This window comes from Protopterus annectens, chromosome 5.part0 (genome assembly GCF_019279795.1).
Source record: "Protopterus annectens isolate FY-2018-M chromosome 5.part0, PAN1.0, whole genome shotgun sequence".
Classification (NCBI taxonomy): Eukaryota; Metazoa; Chordata; order Ceratodontiformes; family Protopteridae; genus Protopterus; species Protopterus annectens.
In genome coordinates this window covers 59,491,300-59,517,298 of record NC_056735.1, presented here as the reverse complement: position 1 = coordinate 59,517,298, position 25,999 = coordinate 59,491,300, and the positions used below count along the sequence as shown (strand labels likewise).

Below are 25,999 nucleotides of genomic sequence, written 5' to 3'. Positions count from 1 at the left end.
GTTCAGTGAAAACTTCACTCCCCTGTACCCACCACATATACCCCAAAGCATCCCTAACACCTGTCCCTTGCCAAGTATCGCCGAGGAGAAGGTCTTAAATGCCCTCTCCAAGGCCAAAAACACAGCCTCCATGGGACCAGACAACATCCCGGGCTGTGTTCTACAAGGGTTAACACAAGAATTAGCATCACCATTGAGCATGCTTTTCACTCACAGCCTGTATGTGACCAGACAACATCCCAGGTTGTGTTCTACATGGGTTAAAACAGGAATTAACATCACCATTGAGCAGGCCTTTTCAATCACAGCCTAAGCACTGGCTCCTCCCAGGAGAATGGAAAACAGATACCCTCATCCTTTTGCACAAAGGGGATGCAGCCACGGGCCCCAAGAACTACAGACCCATTAGCCTGACCAGCCTTATCTGTAAGGCCATGGAATGAATCATCATGGACCTTATTAACAAAGATATTGGAAATCTCCAAATGCTCGACTCCACCCAGTTTGGCTTTGTCAAGTGGAGATCATGCCTGTTAAACCTAGTGGACTTCTTCGAGACAGTCACCAAAGCCCTAGACAAGGACAAATCTGTGCATATGGCCTACCCAGACTTTAGCCAAGGGCTTTGGCCAATACCCCACTCAGGCATCATTGATAAACTCACATTAGAAACAGAGCTGCTATACCCAGCTGATGTCCATCATTATAGTGTCTGCAAAATATCCCAACTAACAAACTAAAACAATGACTGAAAAGGTCCACAGAAAAAACAATCAGCAAAAACTAAGAGAAAATTCTAACCAAGCTAGAATTTCCACTGAGTGACCCCTCAAACCTCTTGTATTAGAGCTGAAACACCTGATGTTCAGAAGGATCATTTGCATATATCCCATGTGCCTGTAATACAAGAGGTTTGATGGGTCACTCAGTGGAAATATTAGCTTGGCTAGAATTTTCTCTTCGTTTTTACTGATTGTTAGTTGGGATATTTTGTACACACCTTAAAGGTAATGGACATCAGCTGGGTATAACAGCCCTGTGTTTCTAATGCTTAGTCAAACAGTCCACCTGTGCTGTGCTGATGAAGTCATAAAAAGACCGAAACATGCACGTCCACAGCTAGTGGGGTTTGGCTTTATTGGCCTGAATTTGTCCATTAAATGACTTAAAGAGAAAACAAGTAATGGCATTCAGAATTGCGATATATCTAAAATATCTGATGTTCATAAGTGTCATTTGCATATATCCCATGTGCCTCTAATTCAAGAGGTTTGAAGGGTTGCTCAGTAGAAATTCTAGCTTCACTAGAATTTTCTGTTAGTTTTTACTGATTCAGTCAGCTGTAGGGAAGCCTCCTTTGTTATTCTGTGCTTGCACTAGCAGTAAGAGGTACCACAGAAAATTCCTGCCCCTGCAAATCCATCTCAGTTTCTCAACAGGAAGCACACTCACCTTTGGTGAAGAAGGGTGTGGTTCCCACACCAGGTAAATCAACTGCTCACACTGCAGTGCAGTGTAATATGGGTGCTGCACTCCTGAATGTGCCATCCTTCACATGAGACGTTACACTGAGACCCCATCTGTCAGAGTTGCTGGTAATTCCAGTGGATGTAAAAGATTCCACACTTACTGAAAAGAGTAGAGAAGTTTCCCATTGCCCTGACCAAATTTCCCTTAGTATGAATACCATCTCGGGTCTCCCCTGAAAAGAGGCCATTCTCCCATTGGGACTAACTTGGTCAACTATGCACCAGTAAAATATTTTTGCTGCAGCTATAGTAACTCTATTTGAAATATTTCTACAGGACAGCATCACTTCACATTTTTATCAACTATTTTCTTTATTTTTATGTCTTTAATCCACACCTGTGTAGTCACACTACCATGTGCTATGACTGTTAGCAATCTTTACCTCATTGCCTAGTGAACAGCATACTATTTTTAAATAAAAGATAAATCTTGTGTTGTGTAAAACACTTAAAACATCACAGAGTCAACACTATCTAGGCTATCTGTAATAGACATGTTTCCCCCCACAAATCACCCAGCGGTGATGTGAGGAAACTGCGTATCCTGTGCCATCCTCTGAGTTCCATAGAACCACATCTATGTGGGTATGAGCTTTACACCTGCTACTGGCTTTGAGGTGCTTATATTTTTGTGGGACCTGAGGATCACGTAGTGTGGATTACAGCAAAAACATATCTCCAAACACATTTTTTTTATTCAAGTTCCTTTTCTCTGCACTTTCTTGCCAAGAGTCATTCATTTGATCTATTGAGGCATTCAAAATTTCAATTAAAAAAAAGTTCAGTGAAGTGGTCTTTTTTAAACCGCATTATTCTTGCATTTCACTTCGGATTCACAAACTTGGTTTTTGCACAGTTGCATTTTAATGTAGCCTTTCATTCTTAAAAACAATAATATTGATCTTGGCATGTACACAACACTGATCATTTACAAAAACAGTGTACCGTCCCCCTCCCCATTAGCCTCTGCTTCTGCAGTCTACCAGAAAACATTTTGCTGCCTGTGTAATTTTGGTGAAACAAAGTTCCTGAGTAAGACTCAAAAAGCTCAGCTGACAAACGTCTGCAATCCCACATTTCCAAGCAACTGCCTAATTTTCTGCAGTCTGCTAAAATTTGCATTTTTTTTCTTGGAAAGATGGAATAACAGCAGCAACAAACAAAAAACGAACATTCCTAAACAAACATTATGTACTCACCATAATGATGTGTCTGTGTTGCCTATTTTGTCCTTCCTCAACCTTTGGGAAAGATCTCTTGGGTTTTGGATCTGATCTCGGATCTGACGTCAGCCACTTCACATACCTTGGATCCATGGCTGAAGCTCCTTCCCTTAACCATACTCTTCTCCAAGCCTCAGATTACCTCAAATCAAGTCTACCCTTAGATACACACATACAAAATGGAAACTATTCCAAGCATGTCTAGAAATATAACAGAAAAAGTGTCTGGAGCTAAGAAAGGGATAAGCCAGAATGGAAAATACTTCTATCTCATACCAGGAGACCAAATAGATATATTGTTCTAGAGAAAGGTGCAAGGAGGGAAGGTAGATTGAAGAAAGACGAAAACGGACAACAGAGATGCATTGTTATGGTGAGTACATAACATTTGTTGTCTTTTTGTCCGTTCCTCAAAATTTGGAATAGAGTCCCCAGCTAGTGTTAACCGAGGGTGGTCTCACGGAAGGATGTTCCAGAGTACACCAAAACCAAATGTTGCCCTGTTTCTAGAAAGCAAATCAGACTTGCAATGAGCTATAAAGGTATGAGCACTGGACCAAGTAGCAGCAACACAAATGTCATCTATACCAAGGATGTCTGCAAGTACACAACGCATACAATATAACATGAAAAAGGGGGAGCAGGAACATTTTTAGAAACTTTGTTTTCCTAAGTTACTTTTTTAGATAGGCATTCCATAGGAATGCTTTCTGTGGCTGGTTGCTAATCAAAATGATGAAAGCAGTTATCAGATTTTGTACGCACCTTGGCCCCAGCTGTTCTATTCAAAACTGTATTATGTTCAGATTTTGTATGCACCTTGGTCCCAACTATTCTATTCAAAACTGTATTATGTTCAGATTTTGTACGCACCTTGGCCCTAGCTGTTCTATTCAAAACTGTATTATGTTCAGATTTTGTACGCACCTTCGCCCCAGCTGTTCTATTCAAAACTGTATTGTGTTCAGATTTTGTACACACCTTGGCCCCAACTGTTCTATTCAAAATTGTATTACGTTCAGATTTTGTACGCACCTTGGCCCCAGCTGTTCTATTCAAAACTGTATTATATTCAGATTTTGTACGCACCTTCGCCCCAGCTGTTCTATTCAAAAATGCGTTATGTTCAGATTTTGTACGCACCTTCGCCCCAGCTGTTCTATTCAAAACTGTATTATGTTCAGATTTTGTACGCACCTTGGCCCTGGCTGTTCTATTCAAAACTGTATTATGTTCACATTTTGTACGCACCTTGGCCCCAACTGTTGTATTCAAAATTGTATTATGTTGGCTGCAGTGTTAAATCATTCTAACACCTCTTTAGTTTCAGTAAATGGTCTGATCAGTTGTGGGAGGGGACAAGTATGACTTACTCAAACATGTCCTAATTTATTTCGGAATAAGGTGGGGAGAACAGCAGACTAAAAGCATAGCAACAGTGTGGAACAGCCAATGGGATGTTGTATGCTGCTGGTCATGGGGGAATGTCATGTCAAGAGCAGTCTTTATGGTCAGCAGTTTGGGAGGGTGCTAAAGAGACTGATGTAACTAATAATCAATTAATGTAATAAACAATATGTAGCAAAGGAAGGAAGGAGGCGAATTAACTAATTATTTGTGGTCAGGATTGCACTCGTGTTAGTTTATTTGCAATTCCGTGGTTGCTATCTTTTCATTTCATATGCTGCTCAGATGTCAATGTATTTTAATTGGCCATGCTTAGCTGGTGCTGGGACATGTGTCCTTTGGTTCTTATCAAATCTTACACAGAAGTGAGGAGTCAAGAGGATCACGCATCCCTCTCCTTTTTCTCTTGATTTTTGTGCAGTCCAGTCAAAAGTGAACTACAGCGGAAGAAAATAATTTGTTTTTGCAGTAGCATAGTTTCCACTCCGGACCGGCAGTTAAACATGGTCACTTTAGGTACTCTCTGGTTCCCGATTCCTATACAGCAGGCATCTTGGTAGTTCCTTTCCTTTCCCGCACAATTACTCGGACACAATCTCAGAGTGGCGAGTAAATACAGTCAGCTGTGTATATGCAACACATGAGTTTCTCTCATGCAAATATACTGCTTAACTGCTGTTTTTTTTATTTGCAGTGTTCTAGATTAGTGGTTATACAGCTGAGATTATTTTATGCTTAAGATGTTCTTTTATATTTTAAATGTTCAATGAGGTGGCTTTACTTATGATATACTGACAAAGGACTGTTGTATGTTTTGTGCATCAGTGCTGGCCAGCATCTTTGTATCATGTGTAAAAATGAGGCTTGTCCTTCTACATCTTTGAGGGACATGTTGTGTGGACAGTGCATTACCTCTACTCACACCATTAAATGTACTTTGGAGCTGCACAGTTTGTACATTATTTTGTGTAATATGAAAACATTTCTTGTTAATGTTATGTTTTTTTTTTCATTCTATTAGCTACCCAAAGCTGACCAGCTGCTACAAATTCCTGTCTTTATTCATCAGGTCTACTATACCTGCCTGGGCGTTACCCAGCCCGCATGTGAAGCAGCATCACACACTGCGTGTCCCAACTCCACCAGCTCACGTCAGCGTTACGAGTTAGGCTGTGGCTGCTTTCAGGAGGTGCATGCACACTTCATCAAACAATCTCCCAACCAAGTGGTACAGTACCTGTAGTATGGAGCTTGCCAGGGTCTTCATGCTGCTACTTGTCGTAAACATGGCTGCCTCTTCATCCCAGGACGAGTGAGCCAGTGTTGACCACTCGCTCACATCCTCCCCCTTTCTTCTAGTGCCACTAATCAAACATCGGTTGTCCAGCACACAGTCGAGGCTTTATCTCTCTTAGCCATCTCACCAGGATATTGTAAATACTTTGTTAGGCATTTCTGTAATTCTAGAAAAATGATCTTTTATAGTTGAAGAACTCTCACAGACTCCGTGATCCTGCTGTGTAGCCATTCTTGCCTGAGTTTTGAGTTTCTCTCTAACTTCAATATAATAAAATTTTCTCCTTCAGAAATTATTTTATGTTTTTTTTCTGTAAATTGAGTTCAAACTGAACACACCTACTGCAATATTAAGCCAGTAATTTTATTTACATTTAAATATACTTGATGATATTAGGAAACAGCCTACCCAGCATATACTGTAAGTGAATTTGACACTGTACGTACCCGGTGAATTTAACATTGCACGTACCCGGTGAATTTAACACTGCACATACCCGGTGAATTTAACACTGCACGTACCCGGTGAATGTAACACTGCACGTACCCGGTGAATGTAACACTGCACGTACCCGGTGAATGTAACACTGCACGTACCCGGTGAATGTAACACTGTACGTACCCGGTGAATTTAACATTGCACGTACCCGGTGAATTTAACATTGTACGTACCTGGTGAATTTAACATTGCACGTACCCGGTGAATTTAACGTTGTACGTACCCTTTAATCTTTTCTTCTACCCTTTTCCCTCTTGAATGCCTCAGTGGATTCTCTTGCTAACAGCCTTCCGACAGTCTGATGGTCTTTGTTGTCAAAGGAACATTGGCACATTCAGGAAGTAATTGGCTCATTTTGGGCTTTATTTTTGTTGCTTCACTACATTACCAGTCTATCAGGACTGCCCAGAGTCTGTGGAGGGATGTCCTCCTTTTCCACCATTCTTATTCTCCAAGAATACAACATGGTCCATGCATTCCTTGTTTACGGTAGTGGTGCTAAATGTGTATGGAAATAACTGTCATACAACTAAACCGTTTACCCATAGCAACTGTCTATGTAATGGAACTGTTATTTATGCTATGTAATATTTATTACCATTGTTTCTAGTACCCTTTTAGGCTGAACATGAAAACGGTCCATTTGCATCAATGTGTTACCCCAGATAAGATATGGAAAGTTAAAATAAAACAATTGAATTGACAAAGTGTAGCTCTAGTAACAAAAAACATCATGCAGCCCCATGTTTATTCTACAGAGCACTGGAGTGGTGATATGATTTGGAGAATAAGAAGTTATGTACTTACCATAACGTTCCATGCGAGTTGTTCTTCTCACCTTCATGATTACTGATGGGCTCGGAGCCAAACATCGGCTCCGATTCGGCCAAATAGCAAAGCTCGAGGTCTCAAACAGCTCGAGGCCAAGCCCTATCCCACAATGCACCACTACATTCTCCAGATCTTGTTTGCTGCCAACTATAGTAAAAACCTATCCCAGGTTTCAAGGAAATCATAAAATCCAGGGTGAAAGGAAACTCTTCAGGAAAACCAAAACCAGAGTGGAAACTCTCGTGCTTCTGGACATAGGAAGGGGTTAGGAGGGAGGGTCATAATAATGAAGGTGAGAAAAACAACTCACATGGAACGTTATGGTAAGTACATAACTTCATAATGTGAAGTTGTTCAATCTCGCCTTCATTCTTACTGATGGGTAGCGTCCCAAGCACCACAATCTTGGGTGGCTCACGGGAGTACCTATTTCAGGACAGCAGATCCAAATGCAGCTCTGTCTCTAGAGGCCTTGTCCACTTTGCAATGAGATATAAAAGTATGTGGATTTGACCAGGTGGCAGCTGCACAAACAGAATTTATAGGTAACCTGGTCAAGAATGAGCCTTGACCTTGTTATGTAATGCAATACCCGCTTTACTGTAGGTAAATGAGATACAATCAAAGAGCCATTTAGATGAGGTAGTTTTGGAGACAGGTGCGCCTCTTCTTGAATCTGAGAAGGAGACAAACAGCTGATCAGCCCTTCTGAGATCTTTTGTTCTCTCCAAATAAAAATCAAAGTTGTCTATGTACATCAAGTTTGTGAAACATATACTACAACTGGTTTGAATGGTTAGGAAAGAAAACGGGTAACTCAATCGTCTGATTCAGAGTAAATTCAGAACATACTTTGGGTAGAAACGATGGATTCAGCCTGAGGGAAAACCCTATCTTTATGAAATATTAGGTAAGGCGGTTTTGATGGAAAGGGCTTGCAACTCTGAAATTCTGCGTGCTGATGTAATAGCCACCAAGAATATGGTCTTCCAAGAAAGATACTTCAGCTCACAAGAAGAGGCAGGTTCAAAGGGCGGAAGAATAATTTTGGGCAGTATTAGATTTAAGTTCCAGGGAGTAGTGAGAGATCTGATTGGTGGTTTTAAGTGCATCGTACCTTTCAAAAAAAGCCTTAGCCAGCTTATGAGACATAGCATTTTCGGCTGCACCTAAATGAAAATTAGAAATAGCAGTGAGTTGGGACTCAAATGGTTGCTGCTGCAGCTCCTTCATTGAACAGCTTAGTTAGGAATTCCAGTACATCTGATATAGACGCCTGGAAAGGGTCAATATTATTCTGTTGTGCCCAGATGGAAAACCTTTTCCACTTACTGAGGTAAAATTTCCTAGTAGATGATTTGTGTGATGACAAAAGGATATGTCGCGGTTCTTCTGATAAATTCTGGAACCTGGCTATTCTGGGAACTGGAGCAGCCAAGCAGTCAGTTTGATGGACTGGAGAGAGGGATGAAGAGCTCTTGACAAATGGCTCAACAGATCTGGCACTGGGTCCAGGATTCAAAACTCCTCTAGTAGATGAGGCTTCAGAAAGGTGAACCAAATTTGACGAGGCCAATATGGGGCAATTAAGATGAGTGTCCTGCCCAGAAAACTGGCTTTCTGCAATACTGGGAATCAGCAGGAAGGGGGGAAAGCATAAAGGAGTCCCAAAGGCCAATTGTGGACAACAGCACCCCTCGGTGATTGACCCTTTTGAGGGATCAGGGCAAAGTAGTTGCTGCACTTGGTGTTTGTGGAGGTGGCAAAAAGGTTGCAAAGCAAGGCTGGCCCCATCTGCGGAAAATCATTTCCGCTATATCGTTCTTGAGAGACCACTCATATGGTAGCAGAATAGCTCTGCTGAGTCTGTCCGCTATTACGTTTGATTTCCCCGGGATGTGCGTTACAATCAGAAAATGCTGGGTGGACTCTGCCTAATTCCATAATCTCAGAGCCTCTCGACACAGGGGGTAGGATTTGGTTCCTCCTTGTTTATGTACCAGACCACGGACATGTTGTCCAACTGGATTGCAATCGTTCCGAGGGGAAGAGAGTCTTGAAAGGCCTGCAACACAAGAAGAACCTCTCTCATCTCCAGGATGTTTATGTGCAAATGAGCCTCGTGAGCCTGCCAAGTACCTTGGGCTGTCCATCCCTGATAATGCCCCCCCCACCTGATCAGGGAGGCATTCTTGGTTACCGTTGCTACTGGAGAGGGGAGAACAAATAGGCGGCCCATAGTCACCGTTTTAGACAGCCACCAGGTCGTTCTTGCAAGATTCGGTATTCAAAACTAGATGATCCAAGGGTAACTCCTGAAATGTCCATTGTGTGAATAGCAGCCACTGAAGAATTCGCATGTGCGATCTCGCAAGGGGTATTGCAATGACAGCTGCTGCCACAGTGCCGAGAAGTTTGAGAATCTGTGATGCTGGTGCTTTTCGTTTTGATAGGTGATCCAACACTCTTTCGGGAGGGAGCTTCAGGGACATGCTGACCGTATCTAAGGAGCCAGTCATCCAAGTAAGGAAAAAAATGGATTCCTGAATGTCTCAAGCGAGCCATGCCCACCGCCATGCATTTGGTGAACACTCTGGGGGCTGTAGTGACACCAAAGGGCAGGGCCCGAAACTGGAAATGAGTGGCTCCCAGCCGGAAGCACAGATGATCCCTGGATGGGCTGGCCATTTTGATATGGTAACATGCATCCTGGAGATCTAGAGAGCCCCTCCAATCATCCTTTCCTAGAAATGGAAGAATGGACTGAAGCGTGACCATTCTGAACTTCGTCTTCACCACATATTTGTTGAGCCTGCTGAGGTCCAGAATAGGTCTCCAGTCCCTTGTCTTCTTTGGTACCAAAAAGAACCTTGAGTAAGTTCCGGATCCTTGCTGGTCTGCTGGGACTGGCTGGATGACTCTTTTTTGCAATAGTTTCTGGACTTCTATGGACGCTACATCCCATAGACTGGGTGGAACATCTGGGATTCCTTTTGTTGGTCTAGGGTGGGAGTGAAAAGGGATGGAATATCCTCTGGATACAACATTTTGTACCCATTGGTCTTGTGAGATATTTAGCCAGGCATCTAGGTACAAAGACAAATGTCCCCTGGCTGCCTCCAGAGCAGGGCAGTTAGGCCTTAAAGGAGCGCTGATAGGGTTTCCCAAGGAACTGCTCCCTGTCACCCTGGTTCTGCGGACCCCTCTGCCATGTGGGCATCATCTTCCACCATTGCCCCACCCCTGCCCCTAGAGGAGGCTTCACCTTGTGAGTTCGGAAAGGCTCCTTGGGTCTTAGAGAAACACATTTTCCCACCCTGTTGACCTTTGGGATAAGGTGTAGTAGGGGTAGAAAAACGGGCTCCAACAGCATTAAGAGTCTTACCGTCCTGCTCACATCTGGTGAGGGTCTCTGACTTTTGGTCCAAATAAGGAGGAACCATCAAAAGGGGCATTCACAAATGACGACTTAAAAGGTTCCACAAAAGAACATAAGCACATCCAGTAACGTCTCCACAAGGCAATTCCTGTACCCGCAGCCCTACTCATTCCATCAGCTGCATAAGACACGAGGTGCATGGAAGAGTGTACGGTGGAACTGAGGGTAGCAAGCTAAGACGTCACCTTGTCTGCCACAGAGTCAGCTACTGCACCCTGGAGAGCATCTCCAAGCTCCTTAAGGAGATCTCTCTGTAGACATGTGAAGTTGGTCAGCTAGTTCAATGACCGAAGTGCAAAGGTCATAGAACTGAACCTGAACTTCCCGAATCTGTCCATTATCGTAGACTCTCTATGAGGAGGATGGATAGACCTAGAAGTCTCTGATATCTCTTTTTTAGTGGCTGCTGCCACCACCATGGCATCAACGGGTATGGATTTAGACAAAAAAGCCTTATCATGGGGTGCCGAAATGTGCTTCTCTGGCCTTCTAGGAACAGGCTCCATCGAATCTGGTGACTCCCACGCCCTTCGAGATAAAAGATCCATCAACTCATCGAAGGGCAGAGACACCCAAGAGGTGGAGGGTTGGGACCCAAAAGCCTTCAGGAGCACAGATTCATCCTTGGTAGGGTTTTGGGGCTGCCAGTCCCCTCTCTGCTTGAGGATCTCAAGGGTATACCTGAAGAAGATATCCTCAGAGGGGGACTTTGGGGAGCCCTCTGATGCCTCCAAATCGGTGTCTGATGTGAAGGATTCCTGAGGCGAATCCAGATGCCTCCTCTTACATAATCTCTTCCGGGGGACCTCCTCAGTGGGAATCTCTGGGGAGGTCTCGGAAGCGCAGTGTTCCCCCCAAAGGGGCATCCTGAGGTTCTGGGTCCCTGTGCTTATGGTGAACCTGTGGAAGCGGAGAAGAAGCAGGCGCTTTCTGGGAGGAGGTGGCCATGTCAGACGTTGTGCAAGTCTAAGGGGACAAAGCCCACCTCATGGCATTGAAGGCCCCACGGCTCTGATGCGAGGAAGCACCCGGGTCCGAAAACACAGAGGACTTCTCCCGCACCAAAACTGCCAGCTCCGTGCCCGAGGTAGGAGCCAAACTCATCCATGCTGACGCCCCAAGAGGAGGAGTTGGAACCAACGTATCGGTTCGACTCCCCCCACCCCTGGAGCCAACAGGAGAGTATTGGCTCCCAGATTCCACTGCCGGAGCAGAGGATATCAGGGTGGTCGGTACTGACAGCTCAGAGGCAAGGGTCGGCATTGACAGCTCCACCAACTGACTGGTCTCCTCCGGCTCCGTAGTCTCTGTTCGAGTTGGAGAAGGAGCAACAACAACAATACGATATGACTTTGTCAGTTCTGAAGCTGCGAGAGTAGAAACCAACAGAATTTTTGCAAGCGCCAGGTCCTGTAGAAGTCTCTGCACCACTCGGTCCACATCCGAATCAGAGAGAGTCTGGAAGCCCAAGAGGAGACCACCGAAGTCTGTGACCCCAGAATCGGGGACCTCAAGGTAGGAGATACCAGTTCCAGAACTGGGGACCGGCTCCTACCAGCAACCTGAATGGTCAGTTCCAATGGTACTGGAGCTGAGACCATAGCCTTTTTAGATGTCTTCAGAACCGAAGAGCCCTTTGGAGCCGAACTAGACGACGAGGCAGGAGAAGATGGTTTTGGTTGACTGGAAGCAGAATCCAAATCCATCTGGAAGGCTGACTTAATTAAGCCCCTTTCAACCAACTTACGCTTTCTCTCAGCTAAAACACTGGAGCTAAAGCCATGGCAAATGGAGCAAATCTCCTGCAAGTGTACCTCACCCAGATAGTACACACATGTGGAATGACCATCCGTGACTGACATTTTTTGACTGCATTTGGGACACCTTTTAAATCCCGATTTAGCCTTCTTCTTGATTATAGTAACAGGAGCATCATTATATGAACCATCTTCTTCGGTTACGATCCTTGATTTCTTTGTTTTGTTAACTGCTGACAGTTTGCTTATTATTTGTCTATGAATAAGCTGAACAGGAAGAGGTCAGAGAGTTTTATGTTAAAATCCATCCATCCATCCATCATGAATTATAAATGCACTGTTAGGCTACAGCAGTACATCTGATACTTAGTGGAGGTGAGTAAAGGTTATGAGCTGCTTCCTACTGATCAGGGTTTGATTCCCTCAGCCTTCATTTGTTTAGTGTACGAGTCTGACTGACTCACTACATTCTGGGGCTGCCCTTGCAATGAGACACTTGTGTCCTGTGAGCTGTGCCACACTGTTAACATCTTACACATTTGTCTTTGGAATTTTGGCAACCTTCAGACAGCCACTAATTTGTGCTTCGCTATATGACATTTAGACAATGAATCCCAGCAAGTTTCTTATAGTATCATGGGTTGCCAGATGCATTTTCAATAAACGCAAGTTTTAAGGAAGAGAGGATTACTATTGCTCATGCCAAGAATGTTTTTAGTTTGACTGTTTTGTTCATCAAATGGCTTTCAGTGTTTTTGCTGAAAAATCTGTAATAAACGTTTTAAATTAAAATCGAATTGCTGTGATCATTGTTGAACAATGATTAATGGTAAGTGGCAGAATACAACTAAGTAATAAAATATTGGTATTGCTGGGGGGGCTCTCCATTACCCTGTCTTTGAGTCCAATTTGAACATTATCCAGCTCTGTTAGTGTAGAAGAGTTACTATGTAATTTAATGGCAGCAAAGGAAGTAAGTTGGTTGCTGCTATTACAATTATGGATAACTGTTCAAACTTTACACATGCTCTCTGCATAAATGTCTCTACCGCCTTCATTACTTACAACTGGGCTATATAGCTATTTTATTGTATTTACTACCTTTACTATTTTATAGCCTTTTACTGCCACATTTCTGATTTTCTTCTTTAATTTGCACCTCTTCTGCCACTAATCTGATCAACTCCTATATCATCTTCTGTCTTTCACCTTTTCACACATTTTTTTTCCTCAAAATTTTTTTTATTTTTCAAATATATTTGAATGAATTCCATAGTATTTATACATAACATCTTAAATAACTATGTACACTATTTACATTAGCCTGACACTATAACAGATCTTAATGTATACAATTACTTTATAAGTATGTCCAATCCATTATCAGAGTGTCTAATCAATCAGCGATAAGACTTTCCCCCAAGGGTTGTTGATAAATGGCTTTGAATAAATTCTTAGTTCTTTAACTTTAATTTCCAATAATGCTGTGGTCTTCAGTAGGCTGCAGAAGTCTCCCAAAGTTGGTACTGTGTTTGCATTCCATCTTCTTGTTATACACTTCCTTGAAATTGCAAGTATAGTCCATACTAGATACATGTTTGACCTATTCAAATGAGGACCTTCATTCACATTTAATAACACAAGAGCTTTAGTTAAATAAAATGATTCATTAAATAAAGCTTGTAGAAAGTTATTAATACCATTCCAAAGCACAATCAAAGAAAATGTGGTTCCAAACTGCATTGCGGACTTGCTCACATCTCCAACATACTCCTATTATGGAAGAACTAATTTTACTGATTCTGTCTGGGGTTAAGAATGCTCTGTGCAAACATTTCAAAATAAAAACATTCCAGTATTGTGTAAAGGATGTATATTTTATCAATAATAAGATATTTGTTTTAGTATCTTCAGTTAACTGTAATGAGTGTCCTTTTGTTATATATTTCCAGTATGAGGTTTTGGGTGTTGTTTTATAGTTTATCAATATTTTGTAAAATTTTGAAATACTGTTTCCCATGTCAGAGTCATTATATATGATTTCATATATGCATTTCACAAATTTAGGTATTTCTTTAAATGAAGAATCGTTAATTATTCTATTTAAATCTTGTGAATATGACAGAAAAACAACATACAAAATTCCGCGACAGGACTGGCTAACTTTACAGAGTATTATTACTTGCATATCTAAACCTTTTAGTTATTTGATACATTGGAGCCAACAATCAAATCCTTTCTGTTCCCAGGAATTAATAATTTTTCTATATATTTTATATGGACAGTTCTTTGCGACTATAAATGGTGCTAAAAGATCAAGCCAGATTTTTAAATCTATATTTGCACTAATAATTTTACTAAACAAGTCAATGTAATAATTAATCATACGAGCTTTAGTAGGTTTAGTTAGGTTATATTGCATCTAATACATAATATGGGCCAGGGCAAATTGTTTTATCTGTTATTTGAATTTTTTTTTGTGAATCAAATTCATTTATTTATATTCCAGTTAGTAATTCTTTCCAATTTGCAGAGTAATTTGGACTTATCCAGTCTGAGATTGTTTTAGATATTGAAGCTTTTATATATGTTTCTATATCAGGAAAGTTTAATCTTCCCTGTTTCCATGGTCTGATATGAAGTATTAAAAGCTATTCTGTTTCTTTTGGGAAACCATAAAAATTTTATTAGGCATGAATGTATTTCTTTAAGTGTATTCCTTTCTGGTAACAGCTGTATTGCCAAGGCTATATATAGGATCTTGTGCAGTAAAAACATTTTCTGTAGTCTATCTTCAAATGTTAATATTATTTTGTTCCATTTTTCCAAAGAGATTTTAATGGTACTATTATTATTGTAGATTTTTGAGAATAATTCATTATTATCCTTGCATAACTCAATTCCTAGATATTTTAAGGTTGATTCTTGTTGCCCTATGGTGTGATCGCCTTAGTCTGTAGTTCTTTTTTTTTATTTAAAAATAACCATTTTGATTTATTAAATTGAGTCCTGAAGTTACGTGAAATTTGTCAATATATCTAATTCTTCTAATGTCTCTTTTGTATTAGATAATGTTAGTAATATATCATCAGCAAATAGCATTACTTTAGAACTGTATTGTTCATAAACATCTATTTATTTGATTTTTATATTGTTACAAACTGAATCTGCTAATATTTCAATAGCCAGAGCAAATAGAATCAGTGACATGGGACATCCTTGTTTAGTGCCTTTTGTTATATGTTTAGATTCAGAAGTAAAAGGACCTAACTTCACATACACTAAATTATTTGTGTGTATAGGAGATGAACAAAGGATGCAGGAAATTCAAATAGCATTAGGATTTTGAATAAGTAGTCCCAATTTAGGGAATCAAAGGCTTTCTCTATATCTAAGCCAATTATAAGTGTTTATTTTCTTTATTAACATAATTTATAAGAGAAATTATCATTTTAATATTGTCGTGTGTGGGTCTATGATATATAAATCCAGCTGGATCGTTATTTATTGTTTTGGGTAGTGGTATTTTCATTCTGTTAGTTAATATTGGCATAAATATCTTATAGTCATTATTTAATAATGATATAGGTCTATATGAGGTACAGAGGTTTGGGGATTTGTTTTCCTTAAGGATTTCTGTGATTAAGGAATATCTCCAAGAGGGCGGTATTAAAGCTTATGACTGAATTTCTAATAGAGTTTAATGGAAGAGGGATGGCATCTTTGAAGGAAAAAGTTTATATATTTCCATAATTATGCCATCTATATCTGGAGCTTTATTATTTTTACCCTCTTTTATTATATCTGTAATTTTTTTGTAGGATTATGGGTGCTTGCAAATCTAGTTTTAAATTTTCTGGTAATTTGTTTACATTTTTCATCTATTTTAATTGATCGATATGTATATTTTCTTTTTGGAAATGTTCTATATAGTGATTTCTATAGGCATCTATATCGGAGACATTTTTCCCTTTCTTTTTATGCAAGATACTTTTAATGTTATTAGCTTTTGACTGTATTTTGATTCTTGTGGATAAATTATGTAGATATTTGGGAGAAGTAGCCAAAGTATTAATTTATAGTTTTTCTAAAGCTAGTTTTATGTGTTAGAATTTCATTGTATTTACTGTTTAATACTTCTACTTTCTTTTTCATCTCCAAATGATTTTGAATTTTTTTCAGCTTTTAGTGACAAAAGTTTGGATTGTCGATCTAATAATTCAGAATCCCATTCTCTGATTTTTTTTATACCAAGTTAGGATTTTACCATATATGTGCACTTTTAATGAGTCCCATATCATTATTTTATCTCTGTGGTGTAATTAATATCTAAGAAGAACTGTAGTTCAGATAATAACCAGGCTTTGAACTCTTAAAATTTTAGTTATATATGCTGGAATTCTGGAGTTAAAAATTAATGGTTTGTACCCATTTTGAAGTTTTAGTATCAATGAATTGTGGTCTGAAAAGGGGGAGGGAGTGATTGAGAAATTAATGATTTTAGAGTATAAGTCATGGGCAGCAAATATTTTATCTATTCTAGTTTGGGTACCAAATCTGTGATCTTGATGGGAAAACAACAAAAATTTTTCTTCTTTAAATTTGAAAGTATCTACAAGATAAAATGATTCTATCAACTTGTTTAAAGCTTTAGATAAAGCAGATGTAAGCAGCAGTATTTTATTTGTAGTTTCAGAAATATCAACTATACAGTTAAAATCTCCTCCTAATATTAAGTTGCCTTTATAATTATTGGAAATGAAATCCAAGTATTTTTAACATTTCCTGTTCCAATGCCTGGGAACCGGTATAGATTGGCTAGGGTCCATATTCAATTATATTTGACTATTACTAATGCCATAAGGCCATCTTTACCTTCATACTTATAAATGATTTCTAGGTTAATCACATTTGTTTTCCATAAAACTGTTGCCCCTTTTGTCTTTGCCTTATAAGTGGATTGCGCCAATATCATATATTCCTTGGGATTCCATTTGTAATTGTCATTTGTTTTGAAATGAGTTTCTTGAAGGAAAACAATGTGTGCTTTGTTCAGTTTTAAATATTTCAGTAGATTTGATCTCTTGCTAGGATTGTTTAGCCATTGGTATTTAAAGATAATAAAGTTAAATCTATCTTAGGTTATTTAGACTGTATTTTTTGTTTTATTACGACTATTAAACATTTTCCTCTGATAAAGTATATGTTTTAGCTTTTAAAGGAAATTATCAGTTTTACACTTTGAGTGTTTACCAATAAAGTAATGTTTTGGTCAGGCATACTAAAAATGTTTTTGTGAAATTTAAATTAATAAATGTTAATAAAACTAAGATCTGCACTAGCCATGGAATGAAAATCATTCCTAATCTGATGGATAAACTTAAGTCCATCAGATTATCATTCATACCTTGACAATCCAGAACATCTGGGCTCCATAAATTGAATTATCATATGGAGCATATTTGTAATAGGAATAAGCAATATTTATATTATTTTGAACAGCTATAGTACTATTGTAGATTAGACAGAATTCTAATACAATATAAATGTCTACTTATTGTATAAGCAATTAATACTTACATGAAAGATAGATGACAAGCAATTAAATCATAGTAAAGTAGGATGCATTATATATATAAAACCTCAGTAAAAGATTACAGCACATTGTTATTTAACATATTCACCCTTATTACTGAAGTCTTTTAAAACTTATTACTTAATATAAACAGATAGCAATAATATTTATACCTAATGTTTATAATACAATGTATTTTACTTGATATATCAGAAGTTATATTTCACTGTTTGCCAGTATTTAAGTAATCACTTTGCTTGTTGCTAACTTACTTAAAGCATCAATTTTGTTTTAAGTGAACATTGATGAAAGTTAGTGCATTTTAATTATCAGTGCATCCCTCTTCCCCCCATTTGCTATGCATAAGGATTTTCATATCTGTCATTTCTTATTACAAAATGATTGAAATTATAGGTTAAAAACAACAAATTCACTTATTGTAATTTATGATTACAAGTTCCCTTTCCATATTCATAAATTGCTATGTTATGGCATATACTGAAAGTTTTTAGATTTAAATGGCAGCATTCTATTTTGTGTAATCAGCAAAGGTTAAACTGACTGATTACTGTCAAATTAATATTATATGTGTTCAGAATGCGACTGTTACATTCTGTGACGTTCCTAGTTCAGACTTCTATTGTTTCCCTTGAAAAACATTTTGTCAGTTTGATGTCATGTATAAAACATTAGTTACTTCATAACAGGTTAAGTATTATGTACGGTCAGGATGGGTCAAAAAAACACAATTCAAGTAAAAGCAATGATATGACTTGCACATTTACTCATATGAGAAAATCATCATGCTTCCCCTTGATGTTCAATATAGTGTATGTCATTTATGACAAGTTAAAACAGCAGCGTTATTATACACAAGCCCATGTTATTAAACTGTCTATTGTCAATTTAATACTATTTGTTCAGAATATGATTGTTACATTCTGTGAGATTTCAAGTTCAGGCTTCTATTGTTTCTCTTGAACAATTTTGTCAGTTTGATGTCATGTATAAAACATTACTTACCTTGGTAACCACTTAAGTATTACATATGGTCAAGATGTGTTACAAAAACTACAATTCAAGTTAAAGCAATTACATGACTTGTTATGCATATTTACTTATATAAGAAAATCATCATGCTTCCACTTGATGTTCACTGTAGTGTATGTTATTTATGACAAGTTAAGACAATACTATTATTATACACAAGCCAATGTTATTAAATTCTGTCTTTAATATCTAAATTCAGCAGACTGCTTCATCTTATATGACGATTATAGATTTTATGTCTAGATTTACTAAAATCATACATTACATAACTATTGTGTGTGTGTTTTTTTTTTTTTGGCTGTTCATAGGTAAGTACTAGGCTATCTGCTCGAGGGTATCTATAAGCCTAGCCAGAATGTGTTGGCTTTTGCTGCCCCCTTAGATTAGTTCCCTGTGCCTCTGTCCAGCAGAGCCATTAGTGCCCTGTGCCTCTGTCCAGCAGAGCCACTGCAGTGATCCCCGGGGTAGATTTTCTGTCTCCCATCCACTCGTCAAGGTTTCTCTTTAAGAGTGTTGGCGAGGGTCTCTGCCTAATGCAGACTGGAATCCTGTTCCAAAGCATGGGAGTCTCTGGGACAGGAATCTATCCCTCCAGCATGTCCTATTTATCGTTGTGGTGAGGTTTAGATCCCTAGAGTGTGTGGCTCTTAATGATTTGTTTTTTTTTAGGTGGAGCATGTCCATCAATTCTGGGCTGGACATGGCCTTGTATGTCAGGCAGAGATCACCTCTGAGTAAGCGGTATGCAACCAAGTACAGCTGGAGTTTCTTAAGTCGGGCTGTATAGGGCATCTGTTTGAGGCCAGTAATCCTCTTGGTGAGGAATGTCTTGTATCAATATTATATATCACCCCAGATGGGACTAGAATCCACAATCCCTGGTTTAGGAGGCTAATGCCTTACCCATTAGGCCACTGGGGCTGTGGTCTTTCCAGCTGTTGCAGATGTCTTGTAAGGTACATCCTAAATGGGGCATTGTACTCTATGAAGAGTCTGATGAGTAGAGGGGCACAATAACCTCTTTTGTTCTAGATGCAAATCCTTTTGTGATTAGGTGGGCCACACAGAAGGATTTTCTAACCACCTTGGCAATATGATTATCAAAGGAGAGATTATTATCTACTTGGGTCCCCAGATCCCTTATTACATTTTCTGTACTTAGGGGACTACACGTATGTGGTAGTTCGCAGTTACTTTTTTTTTCCAAAGGGGATGACTATGCACTTTTTGGTACTTAGCTTGAGGCCATGATTTTGACACCAAGTATCCGTCTCAGTGAGACCCTTTTGGAGGATGTCTGTATCAGCCGGAGAGTCAGTTATTGCCCCAGTTTGCAGTCATCTGCAAACTTGGTCAGCCATAGTGCTCCTGTGCTTGCCTGCACTTCTGAAAAGAATATACTGAACAGGAGGGGTCCCAGGACTGAGCCCTGGGGGGCGCCACTTGTAACTGGTTTAGAGTCGGATCTAGAGCCTGCAACTCTCATCTGTTGTTTAGCTATTTGAGAGACCACAAGCTGTAATGATTATTCTTATTATTAGCTCCTTCCAAGCATGTTTATACAGTCCATAGACTTTAAATTATGAGACCCTTCTAGTTTCTTATTTGTTATAAGTATATTTCCATCCTTACATACACACATATCAGTACTTCAAGCATGGGCAACAATGCCCACCCAGTTTTGTCAGAATGCCATTCGCTAATTCATGTGGTGCGTTTCCAGGCTGTTCTTAAAACCAATATTTGTCCTGTTCCATTTTACCAGCCTGTTCCATGCAGTGGCCACTCTGCTAGTGAACCACTCAAAACATTTTCCATTCCCACAGATATTTCCACAAAGGAAATCTGATGACTCTCTAGCATTTCCCAGCAACCCCAAACAGCCCTAGAATCAGATATCTCCATATGCCCAACATGTCTAAGCAAGCTCACCTCCCAGACCACTGCAAAGGGTACTGCACAAGACCGAGTGCTCTTAGTCTTTCATAATAACGCAAGACTTCCACTCTTAAGTCCTTAATGTGTTTGGACCAAAATACATTTTAAATATAAAATTGTGCTTATTATTTATTTATTTTATCAAGAATCAACTTAATGACCTAAACTAAATGTTGGGTGACCATCAATATGTGTACATGGGATTTAAAACAGCCCTTTTATTTTATATATTATATATACACATTTTTTTTTAAAACCAAAAACTTCATTGCCGAGAATCGTCTTGGAGGCTCCTCAGAGCTGTTAAGCATTATCGTCACTCTGTCTCCGTTACCACAGCAACCTGGGAGCATCTGTTTCTGTTAATGTGTCTGTGTACTGCATACCAGAGGCTCGTGATGAACCTGAAGCAAAGCTTCACTTCACTGCAACTTCAAGCCTAAATTCCCTCCCTTTCAGTGAGGCAGCAGCCAGGAAAAGAACAGAGAGCAAACAGCTAAAAAAAAAAAAAAAAAAAAAAAACTCCCAACAAGCCGCCACAACAACAGATAACAAATTCTTCCAGCCTTCCTACCTCTCCCTCAGCAGATGTATGAACAAACTATTCTCTGCCAAAATATCCCAAATCGCAGTTTTATCCACCCCCTCAGGCTAAAACACCAAATGTCTCGTACTAATACACAAGCATCAGTAAACCTTGATCACAAGCCACAACCCACAGCTTCCCAGAGGCGAAAACGACAACATACAACTGCCAGACACAGCTGCTTCTGATCACACCATGTCAGGCTTAATCAAACATCACTCAAAGCTATGATACCTGCCATAACTGATATTAACTATGTTTAGACAAAGTAATGACATTTGTACTAACTACCAAACACGGCTGCATCCATGCACACCATATCAGGATTGATCAAACAGCACTCGAAGCTGTGATACCTGCCATAATTGATATTAACTATGTTTAGAAAGAATACTAATGACATTTGTACTAGATGCTGGACACAGCTGCATCCACGCACACCATATCAGGATTGATCAAACAGCACTTGTAGCTATGATACCTGCCATAACTGATATTAACTATATTTAGGCAGAATAATGATGACATTTGTACTAAGTGCTTGCTATTATTATCTAACCAGGATATACATGACATTTCTAAACTATACTTTAACTGAGGAAGGCATTAGTCTCCATGATAGAATTTTTTTTTCAAAACACTCTACTGTTACTGCTATTATATATGATGTTAATTTGTTACATTTGAGTCTGAGCTCTGATGACTGGTACCTTGTTAAATTAGTTAATTAATTACTTAAATTATAAGTAAAATCAATGAAAATGAACAAGATAACGGAGTTCAAGTAGGGGAATAGAAACTTCTACGTTTGTATTATATGTTGCTTTGTTTGGCTAATATCTAATGTAAGTAGTAATCCATCTTGACTTACCTTTGTTTGTGAAGAATTACTGGACTCTTTGAACATTCTAAATAAATCATTACTGCTTTTCAGTTGTTTAAGAATCCCTCCTTTTTTTAAATAAAAACAGACGACAAGTGATGTACCATATCAGTTGATACTTTGAGAGATGCAGTTGTAAGAGTTATTTTTTTTTTGGGGACAGTGATCTTGGAATCAGTTTTTTATTTCTTCTTTCTAGCATCAGTCCAAGGATTTGTTTCTTTTATTCTTTTAAGAGTAGGGGCCATCCATTCCATCTCTTCTGGGACAGACACTATGTTGTTGTTTTTGATGAATATAGTAGCTTCTTCTAAGTCATTAAAGGTTCTCATGTCACTGGCAAAAAGCATCTTTATCTTGGCTGGAAAGGCCAGCTGTGTTTTAATGTTGTTTTGTTTCAACAGTTTTATTACTGGACAGACTTTTTTTCCTTTGTTCAAGTATTCTGGAAGAATAATCATTGTCAAACCTTATCAGGCTTTGATTGTATTTTAAGAGTGATTTTCTCCAAGCAGATTTTCCTTGTCCAGAAATGAAAGAAATGTTATAACTATGGATCTAGGTGGAGTATTTGTTGAGTTAGAAGCAGGTTTCCTCAGTGCTCTATGCACCCTTTCAATCCCAAATGAAAGTCCCTCTTTCAAGTCTAAAAATTCAGGAATCCAGGTTAAGAATGAAATAATGTCTTCTCCTTCAGTGTTTTCAGGCAGACCAAAGATCCTTATGTTGTTTCTCCTTTCCCTGTTGTTTAAGTAATCTATTTTGTTAAGCAGCCATGTATTCTGTTTAAGCAGAAATTCTTTTTGGAATTCTTCTTCTTTGGGTCTCCCTTCAATGTCATTTAGAGAAGTCTCTATATTTGTTATTTTTGTATGGTGTTGCTGTAATAGTTCCTTAAGAGCATCAGTCTGTTTTTGAGAATTTAATTTGAGGTTTACCAAGTCATTTTTAAAGCCATCAATCTTCAAAGATAGTTCCTGTAAGGTAGATGTCATCAATTGCAGTTCTTTTTTCAAAGCATCATCTGGATGAGAATTCCTTAAATTGTTCATATTCAGTGACTCAATATGTCTCCAAGTTACTTGACAGGAAAACGTTTGTATATCTCCACCAAAATTTATATTTATGTAGTTTAGTAGTTTATCTATAGATTTCTGATGTTTTAAACTTGAACATAATAAAATGCTCTTATATTATTATTACACTAGTTTATGGAGCTCTCAAAATTCACTGCTCTCAGTTGGCAATCTAGGCTCCAACCCCACCTTTTCACACATTCTTAATATTACTCACCTCTTCCCCTTTTTAGATCTAATTTTATTTTTCTGTGGTTTACCCTGACAGCTTTTGGACAGTTGTACATGTATTCAGTGGTCACAGGTTTACAGTTAAATACTAGTCTAGCTGCTCTTGTGGGCCATTTTAAGCCAAGCCAATATATCTCTCAGAAGTAACACTCAAACCCTGTACCCAGTGTCTGTGTGGTAAACACACAAACATGGGGTACAGGGCTTGATTCTCACTACAGTGGGGAAAAGTCACGTTTTTCAGATCGCTACTAGCTCCACAATCTTGCATACAAAAAAATAAAATAGTAAGTGTAGTATATATCTATTAGTTGTGACAGCAGTAGTATTTATTTATTTATTTTACATTTGTTTACTGGGAAAGTCTGACTGGGATAAATACCCATTTCCGGTGGAGGCCGAGGGAGAAAAGCTCCACATTTTACAAAAACGATACATAAATTATAATCTCAAATATGACAATACATAAACAAGAAGGCATAAGAGAAATTTTACTTGTACATTAGAAAATGACCATTCTAAATGCAGAAATCTGGCTGGTTAAAATGATAAAACACTGGGTTGATAACAGAGCAGTTAAACAGATATAGCTATATGGCACAGGTATAGAAAGAACCACTCTGTAGTATCGTTAGATAAATAATACTGGTGTTCTATGAAATCTGAGTGTTTCTACCCATAACACAGGAGGGCTCTTCAGACTGATACATTTGTAGGACTGTCAGAGTGACTTTTTTTCAGAGCTATGGTCCTCAACTGTTATCAGAAGACCTCAGGATGACATTATTTCATAAATAGTTAAATTAGTTCCAATGCCCAGCTGAGTTATCAGAAGTCAAATAAAAACACAACAAAAACACAAACATAGCAGTACACTCACCACAGGAGCTGAACATGTGCTAAACCAGAGCAGTATGATGCACCACTCCAGAGCAGGATTTTAAAAACAGTCACAGATGAATGAGTAAAGCAGTCCCAGTTCTTTAATTATCCAGAAAGGAGTAATGGCTGACAACAGTAGATTTTTTTTTTTTGCTGTTCAGTAGATCCAAAGAGGTCACTTTTATCTAATGCCTATACAGAAAATGACATCTGAAGACAGATACTCTGTTGCCAGGTTAGATACAAGGTCTGATGGCTACGAAAAAAGAAAAAAAAGAGAACTTAGTATGTGAATAGACAGCTGAAGAGGTAATCAAATCTTCTTGTGACATAATGCGTATATATATATATATATATATATATATATATATATATATATATATATATACACATCTATATATATATATATATATATATATTATATGATTACAGGACAAGAGAGCAACAAAACCTACAAAGCATGCAGTTCCACTGATTACAAAATGTTCAAGCAGCGCATCAACTGAAATGTTACAATACAATTCAGAAAATAACAAAAGTTGTGTCTAAACTGTCTAAATATTGTTCACAAAATAAATGCTTTGATGTAATTGTTTTTTTGTGGGAGAGTAAATCACCCTGCAACTCCCAACCCTCTGTGACTTTATTTACACTAAGTTTGTGATCACATGACAAAACTCGCACTGTTATGCAACTGCTTTAAACAGCTAACAACAACTCACTGTACTTACTCACTGAATAACTGCATTTGATTATTATGCAACTGACAAACAGGTACACTGATCATTAGGGATGTACATTTTATATATATATATATATATATATATATATATATATATATATACATACACACACATACACACACACACACACACGTGTATATGCACACACACATATATATATATATATATATACACAAACACATCATACACACACACGTGTATATGTATATACATATATATAGGTTCATAGATTAGTACTAAGCTAACTGCCCTTGCAAGCCTTTTTAAGCCTAGCCAATTATCCCTTGTGAGAGTCAAACCCTGCACCTTGTGTTTGTAAGGCAAACACCTTAAGCATTAGGCCACCCTCCCATACACACACAGGTAAACATATAGACAGATATAGAATATATTCATTATGTCGAATGGTCACAATATATTATCCAAGAATACTGACAACAAAAAGTCAAAAAACACAAAACCTCAAACACATTCTATGCATAGGAGCAATCCCCTCTAACACTCCCTATGTGGGGAGCTGCTCCTCCCCCACATCCACTGCTACTTATGTATATCAACTCCAAGGTTGCATAACAGTGGGAGAAAGGAAAAAAAACAATTTTTACTGTACTGCAATCTTGTACAAGCGACCGTCTTCTGTCATACTTTTAAAAAAGCCAGCAGCACATACATTCAACCTTTTGTGGTCAGTCTTGTGAGAGTCAGCATTATGGCCATTTGATGTAATGCATGTATCCTAGACACACACACACACACACACACATACATACATATATATACACACACATATACATATATATGTATACATACACACATATGTGTGTGCATACACACACACATATATATATATATATATATATATATATATAAATATATATATATAAATATATAAACATATATATATATATATGGTTCCCTATCAGAATCCTGAAACACTATAAGCCTGAAAGTCAAAATCCTGAAAACTAATGACTGAAAATGCAAAATCTCGAAAATGCAAAAGCCTGAAAGTCAAAATCCTGAAAACACAAAATGGACATACTGACGCCATGGT

At 38.4% G+C, this 25,999-nt stretch overlaps 1 protein-coding gene across 4 annotated transcripts in view; it reads right to left on the bottom strand.

Moving 5' to 3' along the window:
- Nucleotides 1-25,999, bottom strand: part of LOC122802489 (OX-2 membrane glycoprotein-like) — a 1,536,731-nt gene that overhangs the window by 1,301,975 nt on the left and 208,757 nt on the right. For all 4 annotated transcript variants that reach the window (XM_044072134.1, XM_044072133.1, XM_044072136.1 and 1 more), the window contains exon 2: nt 24,201-24,458. The gene's annotated coding sequence lies outside the window, so the exon portion shown is untranslated. The remainder of the gene's footprint in view (nt 1-24,200; nt 24,459-25,999) is intronic.